General features: G+C 34.7%; 1 long non-coding RNA gene across 1 annotated transcript; it reads left to right on the top strand.

The window, feature by feature from the left end:
* Nucleotides 1–858: 858 nt before the first annotated feature.
* Nucleotides 859–1,854, top strand: LOC126880254 (uncharacterized). The gene is made up of 2 exons (XR_007696522.1): nucleotides 859–1,287; nucleotides 1,376–1,854. It is a non-coding gene; the product is annotated as an uncharacterized LOC126880254 (long non-coding RNA).
* Nucleotides 1,855–6,751: the final 4,897 nt, after the last annotated feature.

Raw genomic sequence — 6,751 nt, 5'->3', positions numbered from 1 at the left:
GCAACCATCGGAGTCATAATATCGCCTTGTTCGTTCGTATATGGTGAATATGTAGCAACCACCTTGCGGAACCTTAAAAGTAAATCGGTGGAAAGCAGCACCAAATAATTTGACATGAATAATATTCTCTAAAGAGCAGAGTATTCAGACATACAACCTGGAACATGCACTACTTCGTTCGCTACACAGATGCACACTGCTTTATCAGCTGCTTTAACAGGCACTCAATCATGCAATCTGAGCATTTCTCCATTCCGTCCACTACACCTACATCCGCTACTTCGCCAGCTACACCAATTCAAACAGACACTGACACTCAATCATTCAAAGGTACGGAAGATAATACTGAGGAATTAAATTTTACAGAAACGTTACTGTCTCTCTGATACAATGAATAAAAAGTTTAAAAAATATACTTCAATTACAACACCAATTCAAACAGACACTGACACTCAATCATGCAAAGGTGCACAAGATAATACTAAGGAATTAAATTTTACAGAAATGTTACTGTCTCTCTGAAACAATGAATAAAAAGTTTAAAAAATATACTTCAATTATTGATTATGTATCTTAAACAATCAATGAGAGCGTCACAAACTTCTGGCACATTATTCGAAATACTTTGCTTAGAAAATTTAAATAAATAGCTTAAACTTTGGTAGAAATCTCCATTGCGAAGAATCGGGTGGCGGACGTTTCCCCAACTGTCATCAATACGACTAACTTTACGCGTAACTTTGATACGAGAATAGGTCTGGTTCCCGCGTATGAAAAAAAAGTTGATTAATAGCAAGCTAAAAATTTGTTAATAGCTTAAGGGTGTCTAGTCGGACAAACTTTATTACGGTTGAAAATTTAGTAGTAACGTTTGTTGAGTTTTGGTTGTTTATAACCGATTATTTTGTCCTTGGAGGATGTATAATTTGTATGTTTGGATGTATATGCTTTTTGTGTGAGTCAGTGAGAGAAGATTTTTGTTGTAGAGTTTTTTGTTTTGAACGCCTTGTTAGCAAATCAACAACGTTCATTCTTTTCAATAAACATTTTTGAGAAAGCACTTGAAGCCTGGTCGGCGATTTGGATTCCCAGTTTTTTTTAATTGAAATGGTACTTTTTCAATCCTTTGGTGGGATGTACTGGGAATTCTCTCATTGAGGTATCCGTTGGTGTGCTGGAAATTTGGGGCACGTAAAGATTTGTCTTGGAAAATCCTCTAGAGATTAATTCGATGTTTATTGATGGCCAGGCTGAGAGTCGTGTAATAGACCCTTTTGTATGTTAAAGGTAAGCTGAAGTCATTTTTGTTCAGTTTATTGGTTCTCAGTTTTAAGAAGTTAGTTCAGTTATTTTTATTTTCTTTTTCTTTTGCTAGGGTGTTCCGGTAGTACAAAATTGTATGTATTTATCGATCCTGTTTAAAGAAGTAATAGAAGTACATTTATTTACCAGATTTACATTTATTCAGTATATTGGAAATAATAAATTTGGCAGATTTATTTAGAAGTTCGATATTTGACGTGACATTTTGACAAAATTTAAGGAAGATTGCAGTGTGTTTATCCAGGCAAATTATTTTTTTTATTGAAGGAAATAAGGACGGTAATAGATTTTATTTTATTTTATGGGAGAAAACAAGAAAGAACAAGGTACAATTTAGATTGGGTTAAGGGGTCTAAAAAGGGGACTAACATACAATGATTTTTATATTTATGTGAAGGAAACAGCTGGTTCTGGTTTATTTTTTTTTAATTAATTACTTACTTTTGTTCTTATAAACTATTGAAATCAAAATTAATATTTGTATGTAAAAAGGGACTTAAAATTTTGTTGACATTATATTCTCTATAGTTATCTAGTGTTTTATTTGAACTGTCATGTCTCATGCTCATCTAAATCAAACCAACTAATTAAAAATAATAATTCCGACTGAGAAATAGCTGTGGTACATTTTTGGCGGCCAACTTAAGGGGCTTTTCAACCACCCGAGATTTTTATTTTTTTTTTAGATAGTTCAAGTAAGACATAGGTTACGTAGAGTTACAGGAGTTGAAAATTAATAATCAAAAGTTAAATGTACTTTTATTTAAAGTGAGGTAGAGGTTTTCTTGTCTTATTTTTTTTTGTGTATTTTAATTTCTCTAAAAGAAAATGTCGTTTAAACTTGATGTTGACCGTTTGGTCAAAGACGAACTTGAAGTTGAGTTGCAAATGAGAGGTATTATTTTGACTAATTGTAAGGTAGAAGAGTTAAAGAGTACTTTGCGTAGTTGCCTTGTTTTAGAAAAATTTGGCAAAATCCCTAACTTTGATTTACCTCCTGATATTCCTGCTGAGTTGACAAGTTGTGAAAATAAATTAAAAGAGATTCAGGATGTTGTTAATGTTTTTACAGGTATTGCAAACCAAGTAAGAAGAATTGAGACTAAGTTTGCACATCTTTCTGGTAGATTGAACCGTATTCACAGTACAGGCACTGATGAAATGTCAAAGCGTTCTGCATTGTTAAAGAAATTGATGGATTTGATAGGTGAATATACTACTAAGTCTAATGTTTTGAAAACTAGTAATGTTGTTTCTGTAGAGATGCCTACTGATCCTAATTTTTATCATCATATTGATTTATCAGGTCTTAATTTAAATGATCCTAATGGTAATTCTACCCCTACTCGAAATATTTCTGCACCGAATGTGAGTAACCAAACAAATCAAACTTCGAATTCAACAGTTAATCCCATTGTTTCCTTGTCATCTAATAATTTTCCTTCAGAACCTGTATATAAGTGGGGAATTAAGTATTCTGGTAAACCGCAAAATTTTTCTGTTTTTCTTGAAGAAGTTGAGGAGTATTGTAGGTCACGTAATGTAAATAAAATTCAGTTATTTTCTTGTGCTAGAGATTTATTTACTGGTAACGCTTTAGGTTTTTATAAATTGTATAGGAACTATGCTAGCAACTGGGATAGTTTAGTGAGCTTAATGAAGGAAGAATTTACCCTTTCTGCAGATGAGATCTGGCAGGATATTCTTCATACTACTCAGGAATCTAACGAATCTATTGGTATGTTTGTTGCCAAGATGACCAGTAAGTTCGAACAAATGCCAACACCAGTTCCGGACAGTTTAAAAATGCAGGTGTTACTTAAAAACATTTTACCTTTTTATCAGGAAAGATTAACTTTAGTCGAAGTAAAGAGTCCTTTTGATTTAATTGACTTGTGTCGAAAAATTGAGCAAACTCGAATTAATATTGAGTCGTTTAAGCCTTCTTCTAGTAGTAGAGCTAATTATTCTCGTCATCACGTTGTACAAGAAGTAGAGGCGTTTGTACCTAAATGCTGGCGCTGTAATGAGTATGATCACGTGGTTAAGGACTGTAAGAGGCCAAAACGTGTGTTTAGATGCTTTGGTTGTAACAAGGAAGGTTTTACTAAAAGTAATTGTCCTCAATGTAATTCACAGAATCGGAGCAATAATTCTATCTCGAATCGGAATAGACAGTTAAAGGTCGAAAAAGAAGAAGATAGTGATAATTTTTATTCATTTAAGTTAGTTTTAGATTATATTTTAGCACAGAGTAATGACAGTGAATGTCCTTATGTAGAAGTTGATATCTTAGGTAAGACAGTATTCGGTTTATTGGATTGTGGAGCCAATAAAGTTTTTGTAAATATGCCTACATGGGAGATTTTACGTAGTTTAGATGTACATTTAAAAACTGTTCCAGATGGGTCTTGCAGAGTTGCGGATGGTAGTCAGAGTCCTTTATTAGGTGTAGCTTCGGTGCCTATAAAACTTCGTGATGTTGTTAAGGTAATTGATGTTTTCGTTTGGCCACAGTGTAGACACTCTTTAGTACTAGGTGTAGATTTCTGGGTGCGAATGGGTATTGTACCAGATTTACGAAAAGGAGAGTGGTTTTTCTCTTCGGAAGTTATGAGTGTTCCAGTGGTTAATTCGATACAATCGGAATCTGAACTTCTACCAGAGCAACGTAAACAGCTTAACGAACTCGTTGATTCTTATTTTTCTAGTATCGACCCAGACAAATTAACTTGTACTAATGTAGTTCAACACAAAATTGTAGTTAGTCAACAAGAACCAATCAAGTAGAGGTTTTATCCGGTATCACCAATTAAGCAGGGTATGATCAACAAGGAGCTGGAGAAAATGCTGAAGCTTGGTGTTGTCGAACAGTCACACAGCGGATGGTCTTCACCAGTGTTGCTGGTGCCTAAAAATAATGGGGAATGGCGTTTTTGCGTTGATTTTAGGAAAGTAAATCGTGTTACTGAGCGTGATGCTTATCCTTTACCCTATATAAATAGCATTTTAAGTAAGTTAGGTGGAGCTAGATATTTGTCAACAATGGACATTAAGAGTGCCTATTGGCAGGTGGGTCTTACTGAAGAGAGCAAGCAGTACACGGCGTTTACTGTGCCAGGGCGTGGACTTTTCCAGTATTGTCGTATGCCTTTCGGATTGCACAACGCTCCAGCTACGTTTCAAAGATTAGTAGATAATCTATTAGGTCCTGAACTCTCTGAGTATGTTTTTGTGTACTTAGATGATATATGTCTGGCTACGTCAACTTACGATAAACATGTCGAAGTCTTGACAGAAATCTTTGCCAGATTGAAAAAAGCCAATTTGACCCTTAATAAAGAAAAATGTTCTTTCTGTGTGTCAGAACTTAAATACTTGGGTTATGTTGTTAACTCTAGTGGTCTGTCTGTAGATCCGGCAAAAGTAGAGGCCATTGTGAATCTTCCACGACCCACCAATGTCACTGAAGTCAGAAGAGTCCTTGGAGTTATAGGATGGTATCGTAAGTTTGTAAATAGTTATTCAGATCTTATTTCACCTTTGTGTAGATTATTACAAAAGAACAAGAAGTTCGTTTGGGACAAAGCTTGTGAGGAAGCTTTTCAGAGTATTAAAGACGCTCTTGTCTCAGCACCTATTTTGTCTAGTCCTAATTTTGACAAACCTTTTTACGTACAAACTGATGCGTCAGCGTATGGTCTTGGAGCTGTCCTTACTCAAAAGTATGATGAAACTGAACATGTAATTTGTTATTTGTCTAGAACTCTAAATAGAGCCGAGAGAAACTATAGCAGTGTTGAGCGTGAATGCCTCTGTGTTTTGTGGGCGTGTGAAACTTTACGAGCTTATCTAGATGGTTATAAGTTCTACGTAATCACTGATTGCTACTCGTTGTTATGGTTGGACAATTTGAAGGACCCTCAAGGACGACTTGGTAGATGGGCCTTACGTCTGCAACAGTTTGACTATGAAGTACTGCATCGCAAAGGTAAGGATCACATAGTTCCTGACACCCTTTCGCGAGCTTTAGAACTACCTGTTGATAGTGTACATATGATAAATTCTGTAGAAATAAGTAATGTTCAAGCAATAAACCCCGAATGTGACGAATATGATTTTTCTTCTACCAGTGATAAATGGTATAAGAAAATGTGTAATAATGTAAATAAAAATCCTTTAAAATTTGTCAGATGGAGACTAGCAAATAATAAGTTGTATAAATATATTGATCAAGATTTTCCGAGTTTAAGAGATGATTGTGAATATTGGAAACTTGTAGTTCCAAAAGATTTTCGAGATAAGATACTTCAGAGGTGTCATGATTCTTGTGTTTCAGGTCATTTAGGTATCTACAAAACATTTCATCGTGTATCTCGCCTTTTCTATTGGCCTTTTATGAAAATGGACATTACGAAATATATAAGGAAATGTGAGGTTTGTTTAAGGACAAAGCCTGAACAGAAAAGTCCTGCAGGACATATGGGACAGGCTGTCGAACCCACAAAACCTTGGGAGATCATCAGTATCGACTTATTTGGACCATTGCCCAGAAGTTCAGCTGGTAATACTTGGATTTTGGTAGTTACTGATAAGTTCAGTAAATTTCCTCTTTTATTCCCTCTGAGAAAGGCAACTGCCACTTCTATAAGTAAAATTTTAAAAGAAAATGTATTTCTTTTGTTTGGTGTTCCCAGAGTCTTAAAATGTGATAATGGAAGTCAGTTCAAAGGTAATATTTTAAGATCTTTTTGTCAAGAGTTTGGAATCAGATTTCTTTTTACTCCAAATTTTACCCCTCATCCAAACCCTACTGAACGAATTAATCGTATCATGAAAACCATGTTGATGGCTTATGTTAAAGATAATCATAGGTTGTGGGATGTTAATTTACCTGAACTATTAGCTGTGCTATTAGAACTGCCAAACATGAGGTGACAGGTCAAACACCATACTTCATTAATTTTGGTTGTGAGATGATGACTCATGGAAGTGAATATCATCTAAAAATAGGGAATGAAGAAAATAAACAACATGTGTATGATCGTTCTAAAAATATGAATAGGTTGAGAGACTGGGTTAAGAAGCGGATTGATAAAGCTTCAGATAACACCAGAGAAAGATATAATTTAAGAAGAAGGGATGTTCATTTTAAGGAAAATGATTTAGTTTGGAAAAAGAACTATGTTCTTTCTGATAAAGCTAATTATTTTACATCTAAGTTTGCTGATAGATTTGTTGGACCTTTTAGAGTAAAGCGTAAGGTTGGTTATTGTACATATGAATTAATAAATGATAATGGTAAGTCTATTGGTCACTGGCATGTGAAAGACTTGAAACCTCACCCACAGAACTCTGATAGCCACGTTGAATCGGATTCTGATGTAGATAGTGTAACATAGTATGTATTTTTAACAAGTTTCTTTGG

This window comes from Diabrotica virgifera, chromosome 2 (assembly GCF_917563875.1).
Source record: "Diabrotica virgifera virgifera chromosome 2, PGI_DIABVI_V3a".
Taxonomy (NCBI): Eukaryota; Metazoa; Arthropoda; class Insecta; order Coleoptera; family Chrysomelidae; genus Diabrotica; species Diabrotica virgifera.
This window is presented reverse-complemented; position numbering and strand designations above follow the sequence as displayed.